This window comes from Scomber scombrus, chromosome 13, assembly GCF_963691925.1.
Source record: "Scomber scombrus chromosome 13, fScoSco1.1, whole genome shotgun sequence".
In the NCBI taxonomy this organism is placed as follows: Eukaryota; Metazoa; Chordata; class Actinopteri; order Scombriformes; family Scombridae; genus Scomber; species Scomber scombrus.
The window spans coordinates 24,903,428-24,916,190 of record NC_084982.1 but is presented as its reverse complement, the minus strand read 5'-3'; the positions used below and the strand labels follow the sequence as shown (position 1 = coordinate 24,916,190).

Below are 12,763 nucleotides of genomic sequence, written 5' to 3'. Positions count from 1 at the left end.
ACAACATAAGTAAGTCCTCTTCAGAGGAATTAGTAGGTTTGTTTTTGGACTTAAGACAGAGTCAAGCTGGCTGTTTCTGCCTGCATTCAGTCTTTATGCTAAGCTGACTAATCATGTAGGCTCAGTACTTAACTTGTAGACATGGGATTGATCTCAAGTTTGTCATCTAACTTTCAAAGAGGGAGCAAATCAATCAGCACACTCATGTTTTAAAGATTTGAACCCTTCTCTGTAACACCATGGATTTGAGTGTGGCTGTGTGTGTGTGTGTGTGTGTGTGTGTGTGTGTGTGTGTGTGTGTGTGTGTGTGTGTGTGTGTGTGTGTGTGTGTGTGTGTGTGTGTGTGTGTGTCTGCCCATGTGATGCTGTGGAATAAACACTCAGCATTACTGACAACTGAATGCCAGTACAGGAGGAGGCTGAAGAGGCGGAGGGAGCAGCAGTGTGACAGAAGAACTCAGTGTTGTTGTATACAGACTAATACAGACGGCCTATTGAAAGTGGCAGGCTGCGGACAACATGAGTGGAGAGTATAGTGAACATGTGAATAATCATGAAACTCCATTTAGCAAAATGTTGAACTGTTCCTTTAACTAGCACTACTAAGCAGGCAATACTGTGTATGAAAAAATATCCAAATGAATTCACTGCAAAATGAGTAACAATGTGTAATGTTTTCTTTTTTTTCATATATATTTATGGATTTGAGATGATTATGGACGTGTGTGTGTGTGTGTGTTTGTGTATTTATTACTGTGTATTTTCAGCAAATTTCATTCTATGTACATCTTGTGCAATGATAGTAAAGTCTATTCTATTCTATTTAGTAAAATTTCCTGAAACTGAAAAACTGCATGTCCCTATTTCACCAACAACTCACAACCTGCTCAACTTTCATGACAGCAGTCAACATGGGAAAGCATTATTTTGTATCATACAGCATTAATGTTTTGGGTACAGGACTCTTTATTGGTCTCACGGTAGTTATTCTAGTTTAGGATCTGATGGGAAAGTCTGCTTCACAACAGGGCTGAACAATTCTGAAAAAATATCTAACTGGGATCATTTTGACTTGAGATGATTTGAGATATTAGGGGGAATGATGGTGTGATTTTTGCAGGGGTCTGTAATAAACAAATGTTTTCTTAAGTCTGTAGAATATGATGTGTAATTTAAAAAGGTATTTTGACTCACATTTCTTTAACAAATATTGCACCTCCTGCAGTTTGACAACAGCAGTAGGCCATATTGTGATTTTGATACAATTTTGATTAATTGTTCCGCACCAGTTCTCAAATGGACTATTTGAATTTTTATGGGGAGGAAACAGCTGACAGAGCACGACATATTTGAAGGGGCACAGCCGCTTCTTCAAAATGTTTGGATAAAGATTATACAAATCTGTCAAAGTGCCATCATCTGGAGCCATGATGAATGAACCCTTCCGCTGCATCCCAGATGGCAACAAGTATACCCAGTGCCTGCTCAAAACCAGCAGAAAATGATTTCTTCCTTCGCTTGCTCAGCTCTCTGGAACATAACCTTCCTGAATCTGAAGAACTCTTTAAACAAAATGAGGTTTCAAGTTGTAAACAACCTCAATTCTAAGAAAAAAAAAGAAAAAGATGAAAATCTTCAGTGTCAGTAAGACAGAAACTCACACAGTGTAACAGTGCAAGATGTGTGATAGCAGGTCACCTCAGGATTGTGGACATGTTTCATAGAGAATAAAAATGCTACTTTAACGTGTGTGTGACACACTCATAAATCTTTAAGAAGAATTTAAATGGCCCATTCATGGCCCAAATCCACCTCAATTATTTACTTGTAATCTACACCCCTGTTTCTGCATGATAAGACATTCCCCATCTTTAATGTAAAATCTGCCCAAAGTCATTTATACAAGGCCATATTTTACTGTCAGCAACTGTTTTGAATGTACTGCCTTCTTTGCAGAGCCTGGGAAGCTCTATTTTCATGCATGTTTACTCTCGCTCATACTTGAAATGTACAAGAAGTGCATATGAGGTGGACCAGACCCTCAATACAAGCCAGAAAGTCCACGAACCTTGGATGGGACTTACATGATAAAAGGCCCACTGCAACCATACAAACTGTCCTCTTTTCCACAATGCTGTCATTCTAAGGGCAAGAAAACATCAAAGCTTCACATTTATGGCATGAAACCCTAATTTTGCCCGCCTCTTTATCACTCTCTGACCTGACTGTGCCTCTGAAATAACACCTCAAATTGGAGAAGACACAGTACCATGTAGTCTGGACATATTATAGGAAGAAAGCATGTGACTGTGAACTGGGCAACAGAGAGTATGGATGGTAGACTGTAAAAGAGTCCATAAGACGGTATGTGACATTTTCTTTTTCATCACTTAGTTTCTTGTGGATATTTATGGAGAAAGATGCCAATATGACAGACATGTTAAATACAACATGTTTTGACACAGCTAAAACTGATAAAAATGACTTATAGTTGCTGTCATTGGTTGTCATTGTAACGCAACAAACTTTCCAGCATTTTGAGTTTCACAGGTAAAATAGGGACAATCGCAGCAGGCATTGGAATGAAGCTCTCGTCCCTCTACGCTGCCTGAGGTGATGGGACCTGAGCTGACAGACGAATCCACTGTGCTTGCAGTTTTTTTAGCGAACAGGAGAACCGAGCTGTCCCACACTTGAACACCTCGTCTGCAGGGAAAAGCTATACAGTGCGGCAATAATGCCATTTCAGTTAGAGATACATCTCGAGGCAAAGATGTTAACCACTTAAAAACCATTAAGAGAGGTAAATGAAAAATCAATGCATGATGTCAAGTGTGAATATGTTGGTAAATAAATGTTTCTTTTCTACAGCGCAAATGAGACATATTTTAACACTTAGCACACTTAATTTTTTATATATATTGCTTATTTTTAGTTCATATTTATCTGCAAATCTTCACCGCAATATAAAACTCTTTACTGGAGTGAGAATGAGTCCTGATAATTAAATCCTGATATCAATTCATATATGTTATATAATATGACATGATGTGTGTGGGGTTCTGCATAATAAAACTTTATATGAAAGGGTGCAATGGTTTAAAAAAAAAAAGAACAAAACAATGCAAAATAAGGGTATATAACAAACACTATAACGCTGTCTGTTTTATATTTATAAGTACTGTATGAATTTGAATGTTGCTCTTAAAAGAAGAAAGTGGAACTGTCACTGACAAGCAACAGTTTCTAAGAGGATAAACAGTATTGCATCAAAATGTCATCCCACTCCCGTCTACACTCCATCAAAAAGCAAAAAGACCCTGACGAGAATACACAGAGCTGAATGTGGCGTCAGAGCGATGTGTGTGCTCCAGTGCTACCACATGTCATTACTGCAGCTGTCTTTTGTTCCTGCAATCACACAGAATCACTGATCAGAACAATAAGCAGGTGCTTGTGCATTGGCGGGGGGGGGGGGGGGGGGGGGGGGGGGGGGGGGGTAGAAGGTGGACTAATGATACCTTCATAGGCAGCCTTTGTAGTGTGGAAGATAGCAGATATTATGGAGCCTTACTGTTAATGTGGACTGTTGATGTTCAGGTTTCTTCGCTGGCCTCACTCATCGACAGGCTGATGGCTTCTCATTAGAGCTGCATTTTCTGTAGGCGGGAAGAGACAAGAACAAAAAACACTCAAGGATCGAGCTTTTAGCTGTGAGCGAGCACTCTGTAGTGATTACATTAAGCAATTTAATCAAATCTATGCAGTTATTTATCTGCCTAAAATTTATTCATTAATTTCATTTAGTGGAACAAATTTTAGTTCCAGACTGAAACAAATAACCAGTGTTTAGACTGAAGGTTGCGATAAATGATGAAGAGCTTCTTTTCTGTGTACTCTCAAGATCAAAGTGAAGATTTTTTTTTTTTTCACTAAATTATGTCGATCCCTCAGGCTGACAGGATGGAAAAGAAAGCCTAGCACTATAAAAGGTACACTGATACACATCACCTGTCAATCTTTTACTAAAGTATACCTATTAGACAACAGGGACTTCAAATGGACACTGAGGATACACACATAAGTTTATGTAAAAATACAAAGAAAATGAAATAAATAATAGAATATTACTTGATGAGCGAGATACTGACTCAGCTCTTTCCACTGGTAGCACAGGAAAAAATGTTTTCATTCAAGCACCATAAGCTTTTCCTTCTGTTCAATGCTATAAAGCATTTTTATTCACGTAAGCTGTTAAATTTATAGCGCTGTGTCAGATGTGGAGGTTTATGAGCTGTCAGTGTTTATGAATAGTTTAACGAAAGCGTTGATCAACTGCTCTCAAAAATGCGATGATAAAAAAATAATCTGTGAAAAAAATAATAATAATCACCACTCTGGCAAATCTGAAACCAAAAAAATGCAACATGACAACTGGCTCCGTTCACTAGACCGTTAACTGTGGTTTATCTTTACTAGACCTTCAAACCCCTCAACAGTCCTCTCACACAACTCTTGGCTTAGCATTTTAGGACTGTGGAGATTCTCCAACCTTCATCAGAAAGATTAAAAAATGTTAGTAACTCATGTCCAAGTTAAAATTAGTGCCTTTAAAAGGAACACTTTTTTCCCCTACAAGAACAGACTGGCCTGTCTGCTCACTTGATAAATTGGACCCAGAGTTTCCTATTATGCCTTATCCTGTAGTATTGCATAGTTATCAAAGAAGTGCCTTAGGAATTTGTTGCAAATGACATTCAGAGATAAATAGAAAGGGCAAAGAGTGTGCAGGAAAGTGGAAGGTCCTGCATTCATTTGCCTGACTATGAGCGAGATTCTGTAGATATACTGCTGGAGGTCATCCAGGTACACACAGGTTTTATGCATGCATGTAACTGTTTGTATGTATGTAGTTGTTAATGTATACTGTAGCATTCACTATGACCTTATATGTATTATATGTATTACTTAGCCTTGCAAGACTATTTCAATAACACCCAGGTCAGACACATGGGCAAAAATCTGAAATCCACATTAACAGCAAGAGAAAAGCTTTTCACCTCCAGTAATGAAAAGTGGCAATTGTCCAGTATTAGTCTAACAACTATGTAGATTAGGAAAAAAATGATTTAAAACAGGAAAACTCTGTTAAAGTGTTTCCAGTCTATATTAATATCCTGGGGCTCAACTGGAATGTTTTTGCATGATTCACAGTTTTAAAACTACTTATTTTTCTAATACTTGGACTTTGTTCAGCTCCTCGGCTCGGCTTCCATCTTGAAACAGACCGTTTTAGCTCTTGTCTCTTTAAGGCTCCCCCACCCCCTGCTAAGAGTCTACTCTGTTTTGATTAGCCAGTGTCCGGAAACTGCATCCCGGCCAACTTCTGGCAGCTTGAGAGATTACTAAAACAAACAGTGATAGTAGGATTTCACTTATTTTCCTCATTATTTTCTCTAAATTGAAACTTGTCTGAAAATGTTTAAACCTGGATCCAGTCTGAAATATGCAAGTATTGCAACAACCTTAGTAACTAAGGCTATATAATGGACAGCCATTTGTTGGCATGCATTAACAGTCTGAATGTATTATGGTATCATTGCAAACAAAGTCCTGGCTTTTGACATTCAGGGGGCATTTTTCTTACATTCACCTCAAGTTTTGGACCTTTCACCACAGACGTCCAACATCATAACAGTATGAAAATATTAAAAAATTACAAAAAGCATGATATGTCCCCTTTTAAATTAAATTTCGAGAAACGCTACCCGCTGTTTACTATTTCTTGAGAATAAATATCCTCCCAAACTCAAATCCATCTCAGCAAAAACAAAGCTGACATGATAAGAATGTCTCCAATCCATCTCCAGCTGAGGAATAATGTAAATTGGATTTTCTTCAGCATTTTTGTGTACAAGAGGGAGCCTTTTGGCATTGCATATATATTACACAGAAACATTCGGGAAGAATAAACAAACAACTGTCATTTGTATCCAGCATCCAGCCTCAAGCAATGAGTTCCTGTTTTTTGGGGTTTTTTATATGATGAATGTTAACAAGCAAACTGTTTAAGATTCAGAGCACACTGTGAAACTTAATGTTATGACAAGTTGTAACAATTCCATTATTTAAATTAAAAGTAGTATATTTGCTATGGGATGAATAGTTTGGTCTGTAATGTATCTAGTGTCAGACAAATGCCTTAAAGAATATACTTTCTCTGTAATAAGTACACATTGGAAAAACATGAAAGAAAATGGCAGGGGATCATAGCACTCTTTCATTGAAATTAATTTATCCTGTAACTCCTCATTAGTGGAAGCCACTCACCCAAAAATCATAATTAAGATATACTGGCAACGAGAAGCTTGAAGTCCCGAGGACAGGGGTTACTTGTTATGAGCGAGGGAGGTCTACTGGATTAATCCTCTTTGGCAGGTTTTGACAGCGAAGCAGAAAGTAGACTCCAAAAACAAAATCACATTAACAAGCCTTGATATAGAGTCTCAAGTGAAGTCAAGTCTGTGTGTATGGTCCAATATTAACACTAGAAACTCCACAGGGTTTTCAATTGTACGTTAATAAGTTTGAATAAGTATTCATGTCCTCCAGTCTTTGACTTTTCCTGAATAAATGCTGTGCAGCACCCCTGATGTTAAAAATAGAGAAGATGAATCCAGATTAAAAGCACAGCCATTAATACCTGTAAGCACCACCGGGTAAAATGTACTCGTATGCAATATGCATTTATTTCCGCGTTGTTTGTTTGAACTGTTTAAGTTGCTAGGCAACATGTGATCTGATAACTACTGTAAGTGGTAATTCAATTATAAAAAGAGCACAGGAGAATGACCTGCAGAACGTGCCTGAAGTGCAGGAAAGCACAGTGAAGCTGCTGAATGGCTCAGAGTGTGTTAAAGGGACATGTATGTGTTCAAATGAAGATAATTCATTTGTGTGTAAAACCTTATTTTTTGTTAACTGGTTATTTATTCATTTTTGTTTTGCCATGTTACCTTTTTTTTTTACATGCTATTTAGTTTAATTTTGCCTGTAGTTTTACTCAGTTTTCATGAATGAAACACCAAAAGAGAAATATGCATTATGATGTTATAAACTAAACAAAAAAATGTTAATGGTTACTTCAAGTTTATTAGTTCTTAGTTCTCTTACTCACACATTGTTACAATGTCTAAATTAATTTCATTGCAACATTAAATCACCCATAAGTGCAGTAGTTGTTTATTGTTATTAGCTTCCGTTATTGTCCATTAGGGGTATTTAGGCTACTTTGGTCATTTATATAACTTGGGTTATTTCACTATGTGATGAATGTTGTTTTCTAATAACATCACACAACCCAAATGTACAAATATTTTCTTCTAATAACCATTTACAGTGGCATTGTAGGCTGATACTGACAGCCATGCAAAGTGATTAGTGCTTTAAAGATACTAAGATTATAAAATAAATGTGATAATTAACAAAACTCCATTCCATTCCTCAATATAATGAAGTATTAGCAATGCAGCAGCCAAGCACACCTGTTGACAGTTTAAGATGAACTAGTGGTTGAAGTGTTAACTGTGACTCAAATGGATTTACAAGTCTGAAACATCAATCCTCCTCAAAGTCTGCAACAGTGTGTCTATGCAGCCTACAAAACAGCTGAAAGCAACATGTTAGCAGAGCAGCAACAGTAGCTTCAGTCCTCCATCTAAGACAATACCCAAGATGCATTCAGGCACAGTAGGTCAGCTACAATTTGGCAATTGGCATCATTCAAAGCCCACACAATACAGAATCGCTGCAGCTATGCATGTAAAACTGTGCAAAATATACTTAAAACATGCAACGAGTTAAGGTTGCATGCATAAAGCGAGTGATAAGCAGCCTGTGTAAATAGCTGTATAGATTTAAATAGGAGCATATCTATGTAGTGCACATCTCTTTGTACACAATGCTGTAACCTGCAACCTGACCAACACACAAAAAGCTCCCCAAAAAAACGTTAGCTCAAACTCTTTGGATGGCAAGTGCTGCAGTAGGCGAAGGAGGGGAAATAGCAACAAAGAAACAAGATAATTGTTACAGAATAAGTTGAATACTCATCCAGTGAAACTAATACAAAAAAATATACTAAAAGAAGTCAGAGAAGTGAGTAAAGTTCACTTTGATAGCGGCTCTTTACTTCTCGAGGTCCCAGAAGGAGGTGCAGGAATTAGGTGGAAGTGTCAGTTTTTGTAGTGCAGGTTGTCATAGTGGGCAGCATGGTTTAACAACCTCGCCTTGTACACTCTGATGTAATAATCCTCATTAAAATGAAAGTTTCCTGGAGATCTTGAACCTTCCCTGTGGGGTACCAAAGTGTGAGCTTCCTGATAGCAAAACACCATCATGTGGGCAGCAGCTCAGATCCAGTATGTAACATGCTGGTAGTGGTAGATAAGAGACGGGGGGGGGCATACAGATTGCACCAGCCTGGCTTCGGCCCCTCTTAAATCCTTAGGGGAAGAACACTGCCTGCATTGCAGATGTCACGTTCTGTATACAGAAGGTGCAAGCTGGCATTTTAAACCTGCAACCTGACCAACACACAGAAAGCACAGGCAAGTCCGGTTTTTTGAAACATTTTAGGAAATAGATTGCCCAAAAATAACCAGAGGAGACTTTATGACTCCTAGGCTTTCGAAATAGCTCATCCTTCATGGAACATTAACGCTCTCACAGCATTAAATGACAATGGGGAAAGATTATGTATGTGTGCTTTAAATAACACCATCCAGAAATACACAGGAGTTCATGTGCAGCTCTTGAGAAATCCTCCAATGGAGATTTCAACCAAATCATACTTTAAATAAGACTTTAGCTTCCAGGTCACTGATAATTCTGGTAATGGAAAAGTCATTTTTTACAGCTTGGATCTTATTTTTTATGAATTGAGCCATCATTCATGTTGTTTATGACAACATTTTATTCACCAGCTTTATTGCTGAGAACAGGGGACGAGGTGACTCGGCAATAAAGTCCAGAAAGCAAACAACGGAAGTAGCCAGACAATCAGATATAGTATTCACAATCTGTTTGTTTAAATGACATTTTATTACAATCCGTTTTCAGCAGTCATTTATATTGTGTACACAACTAGAAAAAAGTCATTAGATGAAATACTAATACAAAAAATGCAAAATAAACGAGGAACAACAACAGAAGTGAAGACGAAGAAGCAATTAATACACATGAGGTTCAAAATGATTATTATTTTTTTGGAACATCAATTAAAGGGGACCAATTATGCTCATTTCCTGCTCTATATTCTTAGTCTTGGACTCAACCAGAGTAGCTTTGCATGATTCACAATTCAAAACAACTTCTTTATCTTATAGTGGCCCTCTATGCAGCCGCTCTGTTAACCCTCAGGAACAATGTGATGTCATTAAGAGGAGGAAGTAGCGCTAACATTGCAAACAAAGCATTCAGAGCAGGCTGACGCACTGACTTTAGACTGTCAGGCAGCATTTTTTCCAAGCATTCAGCTCAATTTTTTTAATCTTTTGACATCAAAACAGTACGAAAGTATTTAGTTTTATAGAAGGCTAAATAATCCAGAAAATATTCACATTGGAGAAGCTGGAATCAGATAACTTTGATATCTTGATTCAAACCTGATCTATTGATTATTAAAAAAAACACTTTAAAAACATTTCTTTATGGAGGTTTGCACTCGTTTTTATTACTATTCTGTTTTAAAATGTTTGTGTTTGTTATTTCTCTGAATCCCAGATCTCAGCAAACAAATTGTAGAGTAAAACGTTCAGAAATGAGATCCAGGAGGTAAAAAAAATATATAAATATATATATTTTCATAACCTGGGTTGGAGCCAAGAGGCAGGTGTCATTCAATGAATAAAGCATATGAGGAAGAAAAAATTGTGTTTGATATCTAATGAATAAAATAAGGTCTGTGCATGAGTCTATTGAATTGAGTTGCTAACACTGTTTATGCTCGTGTCACATACTGCATCTCAGAAGACTAGAAAGCTTGCTGACACACACACACACACACACACACACACACACACACACACACACACACAAATGCTACAGAGAATTCTGATGCAGCAGAGGCCTCTTGCATGTCTTCTGGTGTGCATTAGAAGAAAGGAAGCCCACAGCAGCTTTAATGTACAACCTGACCCAGTTTAAACACTCACTGATACTCCATGTCAACTTCCATCAAGCTAGGTTGAACTGTAACTCCATGTGACCACACAAGAATTTATCAGGTTCTCCCTCGGCGAGCACACAGCAAGACCATCAGCTGACAAGCTAATGCAACAAGGGGATTTGTATTATTGATAAGAAAAACACATTATCAGCACAACTCCCCAATTCAGAATAAACATTTGCTAGAAGTCCTCCACATGAGTATAACTAACGACGGTAAACATGTTTACTTCAAAGCGTGTAAGTGAATTCTACTGTTTTCTCATGTGGTTTCAGGGTTTCAGCAGACAACAAATACCCCTGACTGAGCATTACACTCAAAGCCGAGAAGAGCTTTCTCTCTTTGTCACAGTGTTGACACTCGAGCAGCTACCTGAGAGAGCGACGCGAGCAGACAATGCTTTTTAGATACAGTAGTCGCCGTGTGCCAACATTCACTAGAAACAAATCGTTGTAAATGCTTCGACTGGCAGGTATTGTATCGCAAGACTTGTAAAGAAAAAAGGCCAGATGACCCACAAACACATTCTTTTTTTTCCCATGATGATGAAGGTTTCTGAATGTCAGTGACTCTTGCTGTTCCCCCTTGTCCCAGCTGGGGCTAATATGAGATCATCTATAGCTACAGGTAATGGAAGATGAAAAGAGGATTCTTAGCTTCAGTGGAGAAAAAAAAAAGAAATCTGCTAAAATGATCTAATAAAACTCATATTATGCAGCTATGACACTGCTAAGGATATCTACCCCGTCCATTTTCCACGCCAAATTTAATTCCCCTCATTTTGTGGTTGTTAGTCCTAGAAATAACCTTGTTTGTCATTTTCAGCCAGAGAAAATGTGTAAAAGAAATTATTGGAATATGGAAAAGCACTTTTTAGCCATACTGAAGAGGTTTTTGAGAGGTTTGACACACAAAAGGACACCTGGAGACACTGATTGCTGACTGCCCTGTAAAATCTTAGTGACATGACATTTGGTGTGTTGGAACCAGAAATGGTATAAATCAAACTAACATTATTTTTTTTAGAAATAAATGTGTATTCAATGTCCTATATTTTTAAGAGGATGAATACATTCACCATTTTATGCAGATGTATTTAATGGCATTAAGTGTTTTCTTTATTTAAACCCATTAAGCATGGTGCTGTGATGTTTGCATGAGTACTTATTGAGCATTTAATAGAGGTATGTTTTCTAATGGAGCCTGACCTTTCCCCACATTTTCTACAATGTTAACAGGATTATAAATGTTCTACTTGTGGATTTAAGAAAGGAAAATAGAATAAGCTGAAGTGCTACTAGTAATAGAAGTGAGAACTTAAGAGTTTTAGTGTGTCGGAGGTGTTGAAAAGGTGTCTTTCATACTGTATGCCATGTTCACCACTTCTCTTTAAGTGTGACTTTATTGCATTGGGAGCGTCTACAGGGGTTTTTCCTCTGATAACAGCAGCTTAAGTGAAAGTTAAATTACCTGTGGTGTCACTTTCTTATTAAAGCGGGAGGAAGAAGCGGCTCAAGTGATTTTAACACATGCGATTATAGAAAAAGTGAATCTGAAGATGTTGAAAAAGTCATTTAATTCAGTCTAGTTCAACCACTGTATGATCCGTTTGGGTGAGAAGCCAACGATCTGTGTTAGGGAGAGCTGTGTTTGCTGTTCCAAGCTCAAAAACACGATTCATCCATCTGTTTGTAGTTTCTGGATACTAGTTACTAAACTTCTAAAGCTTGATGTTCTGGTGTTTCTCCCGAGAGTTTAGTGGTTAAGATGCATGCCATGTAAACACAATGTGTGAGGTTTGATTACAGCAGCAGACCTTTGTTGCATGTCATTCCCCGTCTCTTTCTCTCTTCCTTCGTTTCCCGTCATAGCTCAGCTACTGCTGTCCAAAAAAAGCATAAAAATGTCCCAAAAGTTTTTTAAAAAAGTGATTTTCCTTCTTGGGTTTTTTGGCAGTTACCAAACAGCTTTAGGAGCATCATCATTACTCTCATTATCAATTCATCTGGGTATTTGTTTCCTCAGTTAATCATTTGAAAATGGTAAAAAAAAAAATGGAAAAACGGAAAAAGAGAAGGATGCCCAAATTTTCCAGTTTCTCAAATCCTAAATTGATGTCTTCAGATGACTTTTTTTGGCCTGACCAACACTCCAAAACTCCCAAATATATTGTTTCCTCTAATGTAAGATGAGCAAAAGCACCTAATTCTCAGACTGGAACAGCAATAATATTGGATTTTGCTTGCACGATTAATAGACTATGAAAATAGCTGCAGATTAGTATCTTAATTCTCACCTTAATTTTATCCGGATAAGAGACACTTGTGACAAAACAATTCAAGCTGGTGTGCTTTTAGTAAAGGTCACAGCCGCTTCTCCAGATGAAAACATTTAATTAAAGTAACCTAGAGCTGCAACTAATTCCCTTCCAAAAATATTTTCTTTATTACTTTTGGTTTATGAAATTATTATAAAAATGAAAATAAATCTTCAAATGTCATTATATATCCAAGCAACAGTCTAAAACTCAAATAT

At 37.5% G+C, this 12,763-nt stretch overlaps 1 protein-coding gene across 2 annotated transcripts in view; it reads right to left on the bottom strand.

The window, feature by feature from the left end:
- The window catches only part of LOC133992905 (PTB domain-containing engulfment adapter protein 1), an 83,280-nt gene that overhangs the window by 45,425 nt on the left and 25,092 nt on the right, over positions 1 to 12,763 (bottom strand). For both annotated transcript variants that reach the window (XM_062431700.1, XM_062431697.1), the window contains exon 2: positions 3,575 to 3,659. The gene's annotated coding sequence lies outside the window, so the exon portion shown is untranslated. The remainder of the gene's footprint in view (positions 1 to 3,574; positions 3,660 to 12,763) is intronic.